The 16,118-nt window shown below is 45.2% G+C and overlaps 1 pseudogene; it reads right to left on the bottom strand.

Moving 5' to 3' along the window:
- Window positions 1-3,431: 3,431 nt before the first annotated feature.
- Window positions 3,432-4,579, bottom strand: LOC147362153 (small ribosomal subunit protein uS2 pseudogene; annotated as a pseudogene).
- Window positions 4,580-16,118: the final 11,539 nt, after the last annotated feature.

The following is a 16,118-nucleotide window of genomic DNA, read 5'->3' as shown; positions in this document are numbered from 1 at the left end:
TAGTAGCTCTCAGAGGTAGCAAAAGTACACTGTATTCTCTAAACTTATTTTGGCCTGTTCTATAATGGATTGTTCCATTAAAAACAAAACACTCAAACCAACATTAAAAACCACCCTTTTGGTGTACCTGAAAGCTTTTGCCATTTTAGAGCTTTCTCTTTTTCTGTCATCTCTTAAACATGTAAAATAAATACAGTCAAGTCCCCTCAGGAGGGGCCACTCAGGGAGCTCTGGGCCTCAGTCGTTCCTAGGAATAAAAGTGGCAACGAGCATTTTTGCTCCAGAACTCTCAAGGCATTTTGGTGTGGGATAATCGGGACCCGTGGAAAGCATATGATAGCCTGATACTGTTTCTCACATCTGCCACAGTTCAGTGATTTTCAATATCTTACTTTTTGTAACCAAAGATTGAGAATGCTCAGGAGAGAGCATAAATATAACTACATACTCGTTATAAATAGCATATAAGTAGAAAGTATAGTCAGATGTGAGTCTAACTTAGCTTAATATCCTAGTTCCTGTGGCTCTCAGTCCATAAGGCTCAGACTACATTCCTCAGGCACCTCTGCAGATTGGACAGTAGGTGGCGCTTTCAGCGTGTTTGGAACAGTCCACGGGCTTTGGCTTGTTTACTTGCTTTTTAACTGTTTTACCACCATTGCACAGAAAACAGAGTAATTTGGTACATAAGTGTATGAAGTCCAGATCAATGTCATGGGAGCAATTCCAGAAGAACACAAAGCCATATAACTGGATCTGTAGGAAGCATTTACAAATATCCACAGAAAAGACTTTACCTCTCCGTAGATCCAAACTGAAAACAGAAAGTGAAAGTCACTCAGTCGTGTCCGACTCTTTGCGATCCCTTAGACTGTAGCCCGCCAGGCTCCCCTGCCCATGGAATTCTCCAGGCAAGAACACTGGAGTGAGTTGCCATTCTCTTCTCTAGAGAACCATCCCAACTCAAATTATCCAGTAATAAAACGCTTTTAGGGTCTGTGTCACAAATACTCCTCACTACTTTGATTCCTGGTAATGACAGAATCTCAGGTCGACCCGGGACCTGCCCTAAAGTAGTTTGTGTCCTGTAACCCTGGTCCACATAGACTTTAGTTCAGTTTTCTTGTTTGGAAACAATTTGACGTAGCTTGCTCACAAGCGAAAAGCAAACTACTATACCTTAAAATGTTCCAGTAGAGCACAGTCAAGTGCTCTTGATTCTAGGAACTTCAAAGGATGTTTTTAAGCCTTGTCAGCCACCAGCTTCTCTTGATTCTGAAAGCTGGGTTTCCTAGGGACCGGCAGCAGTGGAAGTGTGATGAAATCACTGCAGCGGTGCTGTGCTTCAAAGCACAGGGTCTGTACAGACTAGGAACAAAGATAAAATATTCTGAAGGGGTGAATCCAGGGCATTTACTCTTATCTGAACAAAAGCTTGTGCACAGATGCATTTTATGCATCACCAGGGAGGGCACAGGCTCCCTGGGCTCTCCAAATCCCTCAGGTTAAGAGCTCCTGGCCAGGGAGTGAAAGAAAGCAAAGGCAGCCCTTCTCTCTTCCCCATTCCGACCTCTGGTCCCATGAGAGGGACAGTGGACGCTCAGCGCGCTGTCCCAGCCTCACGGCTGCCAGAGGAGTTACAGGAGCAGACTTGCCCAATGGCGCCACTGCTTCCTGCCTGCTGCCGGGCCTTGTGAGAAGGCCCCAAGGAGATCTAGGAAAAGCAAAGGGGAGTCCAACTCAGCAGAGCAGCCCCGAAGCACAGGGAGTTAAAGAAACAGGAAGCACGAGTCAGGTCAAGGAAGGACCCCTTTGTGAAGGCTGCGCTGATAACGGGTGTGGCTGAAGCATTACTCTCCAAGCACATGGGGCTCTGAGTCTGCAGGCACTTCCAGTTTGCCTCACCATGAGAGGCGCCTGCTTGTCAGAAGGCAGATCTTTTCTACCATCAATATACTGTCTTTTCCCCGCTGTCAGCCCTATAATCTGGCACTATATGTGCCTTGCTCCATTGGCTGCTAACACTTCTGTAAAAAGAGATCTAACTGTCAAGAGTTCAGAATTCCACGGGTCTGTGGAGTCCCGCCACCAATTCACTCCCCAGAGCTGTGTCTGAATCAAGTAAAAATGCTCATTATAGGCTTAGGATTGAAGATACTAAAGTGAGAACATGAATAAATTTAGAACTTTTGGAAAGTCTGATTTTAAAAGTATTTGTTTATCTTTAAAGTCCAATAATAAACATTTACTCTTGCTTGTCTTGTCTGAGGAATAAACGTGGAAAGATACTTACTGAAAAAAAGCTACAAAATCTGAGGCTTTGAAGAAGGGAATTAAAAGAGAATGGGTCTCATGAAGAGTAACTCCTTTCAGATGGAGAAGCTGAGAGGAGAAAGAAATTGATTTAAGACAAGATCTTAATATTAGAGCTTAATATTAGAGCTGAGGCCTTCTGCCATTTCGTCAAATTTGCTTTTCTGCATGCAGGGTCACCTTATACAGACTCGTACAGACACACAATACAGCTACCATCTCCACTGATACACAGAGGGGTGCCCTGGCCACCGCTTCAGACCACCTTGTGGGCACTCAGGATGCTCAGGACTCTGTCCTGTGTGTCCCTGGGAAGTGATTCCCAGGAGGTCCATCCACTGAGCCGAGTTTGTCTGTTTTCAAGCAGCCCTTTAAATCCCTGAGGCCAGCGCCCCTCTCTCACCGCATAAAATGTCCCCCCGTGTGTCACTGCTCCTCATCAACATGGCTGCTGCTTTTATAATCAGTCTTCAGATATGGTCACCTGATTCTGTTATTTTTTATTATGCTGAAGTCAATCAAGTGTTTTATATCTTACTAGCATATTAATATGTCAGATTCAGAGAAATAATTCAAGTATGAAGTCAACTGATTATCCTCCTATCCATATGAAGTATATAAATATAATCTCTGGGAGTTGGTGAAGGACAGGGAAGCCTGGTGTGCTGCAGTCCATGGGGTCGCAAAGAGTTGGACATGACTGAGTGACTGAACAATGATAAAGTATTATCTCAATTGATAATGAATGTACAGTGCATAGGGAAAAGTGGGAGAAAAGTATTTTAAAACTTGGATCAAGCTTAGCTAATAAAATTAGCAGTTGCAAATGTTGTTTGAGGGAAGAACATAACGAATTATGAATTAGGAAATTTTCCTCTTATGTGAAAGGAAAACAGCAAAAGTCACAGAACATCCTCATGAGTAGATATATTTATTTATTTAGAAACTGCTTATTTTCTGTCAATCAATTTCCATTTTAAGAGTTTGTGGGGTTTCCATAATGGCTCATGGTAAAGAATCCTGCCAATGCAGGAGACATGAGTTCAATCCCTGGTCCAGGAAGATACCATGTGCCTTCAGAGGAACTAAGCCTGTGAACCACAACCATCAAGCCTGTGCTCCACAGCCTGGGGGCCACAGCTCCTGAGCCCACGCTCTGCCACCACTGAAGCCTGGGGTCCCTGGGGCCCACGCTCCATAACAAGAGAAGCCGCTGCAACAAGAAGGCCAGGCACCACAACCAGAGTGCTCCCTGCTCACCGCAACCAGAGCAAACCTGTGCAGCAGCAAGGACCCAGCACAGCCCCCACCCAAGAAAAGAGCCTGTGAAAGAACAGCTGAAGCCCACGCAGTGCTGTGCCTACCCATCCAGTGGCCTGAGCAGTGGGCGCTGCAGGCCAGCCTTCAGGGGGAACTGCGGAGTAGGCAGCGAGCTCGCTGCCCGCCTGTGGACTAGGCCAGCACCTCAGATCCAGTAGCGTTGCACTCAGCTGCTGAAGTGACCCATTCACGGTGAAGTCCTCCTTGGTCAGAGCTTGCTCAGCTGCCGCCTGCTCTTCCCTTTTAATCTCTTCAGAATCTGCAGATGTGGAGATCAGGCACGACCTCCCAAGAGTGTTCACAGGAAACGGTGCCGCGCACGGGCAGAACTTCCCGGGTGAGCATCCGCCAAGTCAGACCCACGGACTTGATGTCATCTCCAGAGTGCAGAGGAGAGTCCGTGTCACACAGACCGATGGTAAGAAGTTCACATACATGCCTCTGGGAGAGGCCGGCGGTCAGCCCTGGCCTCGTAACCACCAGGAGTCTTGGCTCCTGGAAGCTGCCTGGGTCTGGTTAGTGGAGGCTCCAGGAGCGAAGCGGCTGACCAGAGGAGTGGCGGCAGCAAACTGCAGCTCAGCTCGCTGGCGAGGGTTCCTGGAGGACGCAGCAGGGACAGCAGCTGGGTTTTCAGTGGCAACGATGGCATGAGCTGCCTACAGAAGCTTCTCCCAGGTTCTCTTCGGATTCCTAGTGTAGACGCCGTCACTTTTCCTTCTGTAGATGTACTGCTCCGTTGGGAAGTAAAGGTCGGTGCTACCTAAGTGGGCCCCTGCTGCAAGGAACGTGATGACGTCGTCCTTCATTTGCCGGACAGCAAGGACCCAGGATAGTGTAAAAGATTCACTTCCCGTTATGACAAGAATCCAGACAGTGCCCTATGGACCACTGTGTGGGTAGCGTGGGAAAAGCCTGAGAAGATGTTTTAGAGAAGCCAGATAATCTTTCTGATAAAACAAACTTGACTTTCATTCAGTTTGTAGAAATAACGCTGTGAGTTTTATTCTTTAGAGGTTTAAATTCTTTTATAATGTCTTGGCATTTCTGAGAAACTTATAATACATGTACAAGATTCAAGAACCTAGAAATATAAAATACTTCATATTACATTGTTCTTCCTACCGCCTCCCTTCTTGTCAAGGCCCTGCTGCTTCCACAGTCAGCCACGTGTTTTGTTTCTCAGGAATAGCTTCTGGAGGTTTATTTATTTTTTCTAAGTATTTATTTGGCTCTGCCCGCGGGACCTTTGCCATGGGAACTCTTAGCTATGGCCTGTGGGTTCTAGTTTCCTGACAAGGTATTGAACTCAGGCCCCTACAATGAGAGTGCAGAGTCTTAGCCCCTGGATCAAGAGAGAAGGCCCAGAATGTCATTTTATGGATACACAAGCAACTATGAATATCTATTTCTTCTTCACTCCACATGTGGTGCTAATGGTAAAGAACCCACCTCCCTGTGCAGGAGACATAAGGGACTCAGATTCAATCCTTTGGTCTGGAAGATCCTCTGGAGCAGGAAATGGCAACCCACTCTAGTATCCCTGCCTGGAGAATCGCCATGGGCAGAGGAGCCCGGTGGGCTACAGTCCATAGTGTCAAAAGTGTGGGACATGACTGAGTGACTGAGCACAACCACATCTAAAACCATACATGGTCACATACTGTGCACAATGTTTTATGGTATCTTGCTTATATTCAGCTGACAATATCTTGGGGAATATTCTCTCTTGGAACACTATTTTCCACAAATCAGTCCACTGAATAGATGATGTACTATAATATGCTTTACTGGTCCACATTGGAATAAACACTAATATAAAATGACATCTTGACATCACAAAAAACTATGTAATGCATAACCTTAGCCTAATTTATTCCATTGCAGGAAATTGTATCAATTTCTAATGCATATGGAATTTCTATAAATCTAACGGATTTGTAGCCTGAAGTATTTCCAACTGAAATATAGCATCTGATAGGATGTTGCTGGTAAACTAGCACGTTGCTGGATTTCCCCCCCTCCCCCACTCCACCAAGGAGCTATGCAATGATCATTTCTCTTTCCTTAAGACTCAACCTCTCCTCTCCCAGATTTCTCCCTGATCTGTTTTCAAAAACATTCTCCAACCTCTTCTGCCCTTGTGACTTCTCTATAATCTGCTCCTCTTCTTAGCACTGTCCTTCATTCTCACGCCCTCATTGCCTGGTCTGGTCTCTACCTGCCATCTCAACATTGCTCATCATTGCTCCACCCACTCCCCTAGAGATGGTATCAATACGGCCAGATAGATGGTTGAGTATAGAAAAATGGTTCATGGATGATACTGAATCACTGAGCCTGGATGAGAAGGAGACATCCACAGGGGAGTCTAAGGTAGCTGGGGAAGAAGGAGAATTTAGGTTTTATCTGTGGTCTTCATTCAGGGGAAGATGCTACAGGGCCCACCAGGGAAGGAGAAGTCAGAGTCAGAGGTAAATACTTGGGAGGTGGTGTCCAGAAATTCCAGCAGGAGCTCTGGAGAGAAGAGTGAGGGAGAGCGCCTGCTGTGAAGCTGCTGTGAGTGTCGGGCAGGGACACACATGGGGCAGCAGAGAAAGGAGCAGGAAGGTGATAACAGGCTTCCCGAGGGAGGGAGGGTGTCATGGTGATAGTGATGTGCACAGAGTTACACATGTCACGGAGATGAGGGAGGACGGAAAAGAGCCAGTGAGAGGGAGGGCGGATGCAACTAACACATCCTGTATGCTGTTTCCTGAGAGGCCAAGAGCAGAGGCCAAGAGAGAGGCTGAGCCAGAGCACAGGACACAGTGAAGGAGACATGAAAGTTGATAAATAAAAACATAGGTGTTCAAATCAAGATTGTGTTAAAACCCTCTTTTAAGGAATACAGTTGGGGTTTTAAGGAACTCCTTTTAAGGAATATAGAAATAAAATTGCAGGTGAGATGATATTAATTCTTAGATGGTGATTCACAAGAATGACTCCCCTGCCTAAAGAGTGACACCATCAGAAGCAGTTCTGTGCAGAGGAGAATGGGGAGACGGCACAGCACAGTGGTGGAGACAAATGGTCGATGGAGACTCTGGGCCTTCACGGGACGAGGGGGGTCCTGTAGACCCCATACGCCGGTGTGCTGAGAACATCGAGCAGGAGTTACTTGAGCCATTGAGAGTCACTGTACTTGAAGGGGTTTTTGTTTACACATAATTTTATTTCTTTTTGGCTGCCCTGGGTCTTCTTTGCTGCCTGCAGGCTCTCTCCACTTGTAGCAAGCAGGGCCTGTGCTCTAGTTGGGTGGTTGGGCTTCCCGCTTTGGTGGCTCCTCTTGCTGTGGAGCGCTGGGCTCTAGGATGCCTGGGCTCAGTCTTTGCGGTGTACAGACTTGATTTCTCTGTGGCATGAGGGATCTTCTGGGGACCAGAGATTGAACCGGTGTCCCCTGCACTGCAAGGTAGATTCTTAACCACTGGACCACCAGGGAAGCCCCTGTACTTGAAGTTTTCATTGGAGCTACCTAAAACATGATAAAAGTGATCTCAGCAAAAGGGGGAAGGAGCAGTGAGTGCACGGCCTGCCTTCCACCAAAGAGAGCCTGCTGGGTTTGCACAGACCCCTTTCCGTTTCTGAACCACACTTGCCTCTTTCTCCACCTAAAAACCACACATCTCTTAAATTCTCCAAGCAATCTTCCTAGTGGCTTTCTTCCATGGAAGTAGAATTTCTTTTTTTTTTTCTTTCTTTTTTTACTTTTATTTGCATTTATTTTTTGCAGCATGTATTCCCAAGCCATAACTTTTTGTTTCTTCAGTTTCTTTTTTTCTTCTTCTTTTTTTTTAAATTTTATTTTTAAACTTTACATAATTGTATTAGTTTTGCCAAATATAAAAATGAATCTGCCACAGGTATACATGTGTTCCCCATCCTAAACCCTCCTCCCTCCTCCCTCCCCATACCATCCATCTGGGTCGTCCCAGTGCACTAGCCCCAAGCATCCAGTATAGTGCATCGAACCTGGACTGGCGACTCGTTTCTTACATGATATTTTACATGTTTCAATGTCATTCTCCCAAATCTTCCCACCCTCTCCCTCTCCCACAGAGTCCATAAGACTGTTCTATACATCAGTGTCTCTTTTGCTGTCTCATACACTGGGTTATTGTTACCATCTTTCTAAATTCCATATATATGCGTTAGTATACTGTATTTATGTTTTTCCTTCTGGCTTACTTCACTCTGTATAATAGGCTCCAGTTTCATCCACCTCATTAGAACTGATTCAAATGTATCCTTTTTAATGGCTGAGTAATACTCCACTGTGTATATGTACCACAGCTTTCTTATCCATTCATCTGCTGATGGACAAGGAAGTAGAATTTCTATGCAAAAAATTCTATGCAATCTTTCTATGTGAATATCAGAAGAAGGTGAACATTTTGTTTGAGGTTATGGTTCTGGAAATTCAGAATTAAATATATTTCAGCTCACATTGGCCAAACATGCTATACCTGGCCTCAGCCTCCTGTATTTTAGTTGGCTCACTGGTGTCATTAAGGTCCTGGGATCCCTCTAGCCCCTCAACTACTTCATCCACCTCCTATGGCATGGCAAAAAGAAAAAAAAGGCTCTCTGGTACCATTAATATCCCTGTTGATTGCAGATCCTGTGATCTTGCTGGTGCCTTGACTTACTGCAGCTTCCTAAGTTCTTACCTAGGATTTGTTGGCATAAAGTTCAACCAGGAAAAGCAGAAAACAAAACCTATTTTAATGTGTCTCTTGATATTTGGTTTTGTTTTTACATTTGCAAGAGCAAAACAGAGAAAATGAAGCAAAGGATACTTTTAAACATATATGGTTAACTGATTTAGAATTACTGATTCAAAGAGTGTCTGTAAAAATAAAATGTGACTTCCACTCCCAGCTTTAAGAGGAACAGTATCTGAACTTCCTCACCTGGCACTGGTAATTAGAAAGCTGAACAAAATACTGGGAACAACTGTTTTCAGATCCTGGACAGCAGGCCATGTAGGACTAAGTTCCTAGAGTGAAGATGGATGCACAAATCCATTTGAAAACTCCTGGCTGTCTGCCTTCAGGCAATTTCCATGTTGCAGGTACAGGGAGGGGAACCCAGATGCAGCCCAGCAAAGCCCTGATCTGAGAACACAAGTGAGCCAGGGAGGTGCAGAAGGTGATATGTGTGGGGCAGGGCATCTAAAAGAGAGCTACTCAGACAGAAAGAATGATTACAAGTGCCTAATGAGCCCATTGAGTCTCTGTCATCTGATCACACGCAGGTGAAATTTCCCAAGGCTGGGCAGGAACAACTTTTGAGGAAAGAATTATTACTGGAGAGCTGTGCATTGAGTGGGATCAGATGCCATGATCTTAGTTTTCTGAATGTTGAGCTTTAAGCCAACTTTTTCACTCTTCTCTTTCACTTTCATCAAGAGGCTCTTTAGTTCCTCTTTACTTTCTGCCATAACAGTGGTGTCATCTGCATATCCGAGGTTATCAATATTTCTCCTGGCAATCTTGATCCCAGCTTGTGCTTCTTCCAGCCCAGCGTTTCTCATGATGTACTCCGCATATAAGTTAAATAAGCAGGGTGACATACTCCTTTTCCTATTTGGAACCAGTCTGTTGTTCCATGTCCAGTTCTAACTGTTGCTTCCTACAGGTTTCTCAAGCGGCAGGTCAGGTGGTCTGGTATTCCCATCTCTTTCAGAATTTTCCCCAGCTTGTTGTGATCCACACAGTCAAAGGCTTTGGCATAGTCAATAAAGCAGAAATAGATATTTTTCTGGAACTCTCTTGCTTTTTTGATGATCCAGTGGATGTTGGCAATTTGATCTCTGGTTCCTCTGCCTTTTCTAAAATCACCTTGGACATCAGGAAGTTCATGGTTCACGTATTGCTGAAGCCTGGCTTGGAGAATTTTGAGCATTACTTTACTAGCGTGTGAGATGAGTGCAATTGTGCGGTCGTTTGAGCATTCTTTGGCATTGCCTTTCTTTGGGATTGGAATGAACACTGACCTTTTCCATTCCTGTGGCCACTGCTGAATTTTCCAAATTTTCTGACATATTGAGTGCAGCACTTTCACAGAATCATCTTTTAGGATTTGAAATAGCTCAACAAATAGATGGGGAAACAGTGGAAACAGTGGCTGACTTTATTTTGGGGGCTCACAAATCACCGCAGATGGTGATTGCATCCATGAAATTGAAAGATGCTTACTCCTTGAAAGGAAAGTTATGACCAAACAAGACAGCATATTAAAAAGCAGAGACAGTACTTTGCCAACAAAAGTCTGTCTAGTCAAAGCTATGGTTTTTCCAGTAGTCATGTATGGATGTGAGAGTTGGACTATAAAGAAAACTTAGCAGAGAATAATTGATGCTTTTGGACTGTGGTGTTGGAGAAGACTCTTGAGAGTCCCTTGGACAGCAAGGAGATCCAACCAGTCCATCCTAAAGGAGATCAGTCCTGGGTGTTCACTGGAAGGACTGATGCTGAAGCTGAAACTCCAATACTTTGGCCACTTGATGTGAAGAGCTGACTCATTGGAAAAGCCTCTGATGCTGGGAGGGATTGGGGGCAGGAAGACAAGGGGACGACAGAGGATGAGATGGTTGGATGGCATCACCGATTCAATGAACATGAGTTTGGGTGAACTCAGGGAGCCTGGTGCACTGCGGTTCATGGGGTTGCAAAGAGTTGGACACGACTGAGCAACTGAAATGAACTGAACTGAATGCATTGAATAATGTGCAACATTCATGTGAGGCGGAGAATCCTCACCAGCCAGAGTGAAGAAACCTCCTTGAATACATGGGGCATTCAACTGAGATGGAAAATGCATATATTAGAGCTGAAACTAAAAAAAAAAAAGAGAGAGAGAGAGAGATGAAACTAATCACAAGCCTTAAAATAAAGGGCACATAGAATTCTACTAACAAACCTTAGCAATAATCCTCAAACGTGTCTGTTATGAAGGTAATCATTTCCTACCAGGAAAAAGCAAAATTAACACTTTCAGGAATCATACAAAGAAAACAAGCCAAAAGACATTTCTATCACCCAGGAAACTTCAAGACACTTAGGGGTCCTGTGTCAGACAAGAGGTCCGAAGTATATTTCATATTACCTCATACCCACCCACAAAAATGAATATAAACCCCTTTATATACACTGCAAATATACGAGAATATTCAAGAAATTGACTACTTTCTGGAAAAATATGAATTCTCAAGACCAATATTTAAAGCAGCTGTAACAAAAGAAAAATAAGCAAGGAAGGCTATAAAATAAAATTTTTTTCAAGAATTACTTCTGAAAATCATGTGAAGGCTATGCAAGCAAAGAACAACTGACTACAAAAGCACCACATAATTTTAGAGAATCAAGAATAGAGGAACAGAAGAAATCTGTATTTTGTGAACATAATTTAACCCTGATAGGAGTCGGACACAACTGAGTGACTTCACTTTCACTTTTCACTTGTGTGCACTGGAGAAGGAAATGGCAACCCTCTCCAGTGTTACTGCCTGGAGAATCCCATGGATGGAGAAGCCTGGTGGGCTGCCATCTATGGGGTCGCACAGAGTTGAAGCAACTTAGCAGCAGCAGCAGCATGAGAACTTGACATAAGTGACATAAAACAAAACGACACACCAATTTTACCTACTATTCTTGGTCTCCTAATCCATTAAATGCTGATTAATGATATATGAATCATTGCAGAGAAATTCTCCATCTCTAAAAAAATTTAGGTTTCCTCACAATTTTTGTTCCTTTAAAGGAAGTCAAGCTGTACAGTCTAAGAAGTGCTTGCTCCAGAAGATGTGGAATATATATACAATGGAAAATTACTCAGTCATAAAATCAAATGAAATAATGCCATTTGCAGCAACATGGATGAACATGGTGATTTCACTTTAAGTGAAGTCAGACAGAAAGAGGCAAGCATCGTATGACATCACATATGTGGAATATTGAAGAATGATACAGATGAACTTATTTACAAAGCAGAGGTAGAGTCACAGACATAGAAAACATGCTTATGGTTACCTAAGAGGACACGGGGGTGTGGGGAGAGGTGAGTTAGGAGTTTGGGGTCAGTACGCACACACTGCTGTATGTACACCAGGTGACATAAGGAGCTGCTGTGTAGTGAGGGAGCTGTACTCAGTATCTTGTGACGACCTGTAACCAGAAAGAATCCGGAAGAATATATAGTGGCTCAGTCGTGTCCAAGTCTTTGGGACTCCAGGGTCTGTAGCCTGCCAGGCTCCTCTCAAAGGACGGGCCACAAGGAGCTGGACACAACAGAGGGACTAACCACACAAGTCCTACTCTGCTCGTTCTTAGCCAACTTGGAGAAAGACATGACGCCTTATCAGTGCTGCAGTAAGTTTTGCTCTAAGATGCTTTCCCTGTAGGGAACAATTTGAACATATTCTGAATTTCAGTTGTGCTTGGAAGTAATTTTGCCGGGAGAAAGAGTTGGTGAAAGAAAGCACAGCTGACCCAGAGGAAACTAACCAGGCAGGAAAACACAAAACACCGCTTAACACACAATCAAACATTAAACTGATTGAGGACATCGTGGGAAGTGTCCTAGATCATTCTCCATTTGTCCACACTTAATTGAGTGTGCTCAGTTAAGACACTCTGTGTCTAGAGTGTACTGTCATTCTTGGCTAATTTAAAATATAGTGTATTAGTAGGAAATTGCAGGCATAATAAGGCGAACAGATCAGGAGATAACTGTCCTCGAAAAGAGAGTTGATGACTTACAGTTCCCAAGAGGAGGGACAGGCCACACCATTGGGCCACACGGGAAAGGACCGGACTTGTCCGCAGATTGAGGGAAGGGAATTAGGTACAGGGACCTTTACTGTGACTCTTCAGGGGGAACAGTGAGCTGGGTGTGCAGGCTGAGGACTGGCTGGTGCACGTGATGTTAGCGGCCATCCTTGGTGTCTGCCTCTGGGTGACAAGGGAAGGGGACAGTGGCTCGGAGCGCATTTTAATTGTCACCTCCTCAGAGACACATCCCCATGTGCATCTGTGGTGACAGCTCCCCCATGTCTCCTGCCCTTACCACCTTGGTCCTTCACGGCACCAGGGCTGGCCCTGTCTGCACCCGCTGGGGCTCATCACCCATCCGTCCTCTGTCCCGGGACTCCTTTCCTCCCCACCCTCCCACCGCCCCAGCTCCTCTCTTCCTGCTATGCCGTGTCCCGCCCTTCACTCCATGGAGCTGACTCTTCTACAAGCTGTTCTGTTTATTCCTTGTCTCGCTCCACAGTGTCAGCTCTGTGGGAGCAGCAGAATCCTTTCTTTTTAAAGTGTGGTGGTTTTCTGTCTTACTCTCCTCTTGAATGTCAAGGACTGTGAGGTGTCGTGGCTGGGTCCCTGCCCCCAGCACAGGCCTGGCACAGAGCACATGCGCTCTCAGCATTTGGGAAGAACCAGCAGTGGTAAGCCTTGTTGCTGCCCCCCAGGGGACTGTTAAAAACAAGACAACAGCCCCAGAGGAGTTGCTTAGTTAGGAACCATGCTAGCAAAATAGACGACGTAAATGCAGTTTTGGCTCTTCCAGAAATGAAATCTTGAACCAGTCAGCCAGGAATCTTCTGATTATCACTAGTTAAGTCATCTGCCTGAGAAAGCTTTCCAGCCTTTAATGGAAAGTAACCTCACAGTAACCACTTGGATTCTTTGCCCAGTACAACTTCCTTGTTTCTGATCCCTTATGCCTATAAAAGTTTTTTATTTTGTGCAACTCCTCAGAGTTTCTAACTGCTAAATTGGATGCTGCCTGATTCATAAATCTTTAAATAAAGGCACTAAGATTTTAAAATTTTACTCAGTTGAATTTTATTTTAATAGGGCATATAGCTTATTTTGGAGATGGCAATGGCACCCCACTCCAGTGCTATTGCCTGGAGAATCCCAAGGATGGGGGAGCCTGGTGTGCTGCCTTCTATGGCGTCGCACAGAGTTGGACACGACTGAAGTGACTTAGCAACAGCATAGCTTATTTTAAGATTATATTTGGCTTTTAAGAGATTGTTATAGATTCAATTGAGCTTACTGTGAACGATGTCAGATTCAGGATCTCCGAAGATGATTTAGCTTCAGGACCAAGGACCAGGATTGATCACTCAAGAGCGTTTGTGTAGCAGAGTTTTGAGACAGTGGAAAAAAGTCATAGAAAGCTTCTGACATGGACAGCAGAAGTGGGTGGAGAGTGCCCCCCTTGCTAGTGTTAGCAAGGGAGGTATATACTTTTTAAATTAGTTACTACAATAAATCAAAAGAATGTCTCAAGTTTGTGAAAGTTTTACCAGACCCACTCCCACAATTAGCATTTTAGGATAACAGGATTAGATTTTAACAGAAAGATCCTACGAGACCCATTCCCATAATATATATTCTAAGATGTCAGGATTAGTCAGAAGGTTTTCAGAAAGGAGAAACTGTCCTCAAGCAGGATACATTGTTCTTATATGATCCTTAGTACAGAGTTTAAGTGGCTCAGATGGTAAAGCATCTGCCTACAATGTGGGAGACCTGGGCTGCATCCCTGGGTTGGGAAGATCCCCTGGAGAAGGAAATGGCAATGCACTCCAGTACTCTTGCCTGGAAAATCCCATGGACAGAGGAGCCTGGTAGGCTACAGCCCATGGGGTTGCAAAGAGTCAGGCATGACCGAGCAAATTCACTTTCTTTCACAGAGTTTAAACTGAGTTGTGTAATCATCAGTTCTGGGCCTAAAGAAAGAAAGAAAACAAAACAAAAAAATGTTTTAAGTGACTAAGACTAAGGAATGTAGAGAAAAAAAGATGTTTGTCCTTTCCTCCTCCTTGAGAACTCCAGACCCTCTCTCCTTGGCTTCCCCCAGACTTCTTATCAACCTGCTTAGGAATTGACTCTCTCACTTTGAGCACCTCTTCAGCCTGTGAGCTCCATGAGAACATCAGGCCAGAAAGAGAAAAGACCTTGAGTAAATGTTATGATGACTGAATAGCTGTACAGATAAAATGACTACACAGAGTCCATGAGAAGGTTACATTCACTGAAGATTAGCTTTTTCTTCCTCCTCCCTCCCTCTTTCCAGAACAGAAGTTCAAGGGATATTATATCACCCTCACCTCATAAGGGACTCCAGTGGTCTGGGTGAGTTTTATCTTTTCTTTATTTTTACACTGGAAGACATTTCATGACTGTACCCTTCAAAACTGAGAAAATTACTACTTGAGGGGCAGGAACACTTCATGTTGTCTGAGTCAAAACAGAACACTACATGAACATAGGATATTGAGGAGGTGGCTGGGCCCCTGGGCAGCTGGAAGTAGGGAAACAAAGGCAGAGGGGTGCTGTTTCCACCTCCCTCCTCCCAACATGACACACTTGTCCCTCTTCGTACTTAATCAATCCGATCCTGATTATCTGGAGATTGACATGTCTGCTGGCAGGTGGTGTGGTCTTAGGTCACAGCATTAAGGCCACCAGCCATCAGTTCTGAGCTGTTTGCCAGACCTAGGACAAGTCTTCAGCGTCTTAGATCTGCTGTTTTTATCCCTAAGCATTGACAGCGGTACTACCTGTGTGAGGGCCCAGAGGCAGAGGCATCGGCACTTGGGATTGGTCACTGAAAGGCTGCAGCCCTGTGAAGGCTGCCCCTAGAATCCCACCTGGAACACGAGTGGTACGTGCAATATCTGGATGAAGCAGTGAAGATGTCAGCGAGAGACACTCAGTTGGTGCCAGGACAGCATTGAATTAGAGCACTGGGCTTTTCTCCACTCACTTCCAGAGGGTCAGGCCCTATTGCCACTGGCCACATACCCTGAGTGATAACCATCTCCTGGGAACTCCAAGTCACAGCCTGATGGCTGGGCCTCCACAGGGCTGAAGGATGTGTCAGGAGTGGTTTGCCCACAGATGCTGGGCACCCCAGGGCTCTGACAGGGGCTGGTGAGGTTGGCATGTCAGGGCCCCACAGCACAGGGTACTGGGGTGCCTGGTCGGGGCTGCCATCACCTAGGGCCATACCACCATGAAGGCCCCTGTTAATTTCTGAGCTCAGAAGCTAAAGCAAGGTTGAACCTGATTAGTACTTGGTTGCAAGACCACCTGGAAAGACCAGGTGCTGTGGACTTTCCCACTTGTCTCTCCTTTCATCTCTCTCTCCCTTTGCTACCACCGCCCCCCCCCCACCCCCACCCCCCAGCACAGTTGGGCTCTCCTTTGGCCACAGGGAGCTGCACCTATTGTTGAGTCTTGGCCTGGGTGGGTGCTGTTGGGAGTTCTGACAATGGGCAGCACAGTTGGGCTGGCATCCTCTGTGCTTGCTGGCCGCTGTGGGTTGGTGGGCAGGTTGAGTGCCTACAGGAAGGCAGTACTTTATGCCATGGAACTGTCTGCATAAAATGGTTCTCATGGTGACATTGGACCTCTGTGTATTTTCCA

This window comes from Bos grunniens, chromosome 11 (genome assembly GCF_055505025.1).
Source record: "Bos grunniens cultivar Pamir isolate PY7600 chromosome 11, Bosgru_T2T1.0, whole genome shotgun sequence".
Classification (NCBI taxonomy): Eukaryota; Metazoa; Chordata; class Mammalia; order Artiodactyla; family Bovidae; genus Bos; species Bos grunniens.
Note: the sequence above shows the minus strand (reverse complement) of the source record. Positions and strands in the feature narration are given on the sequence as shown.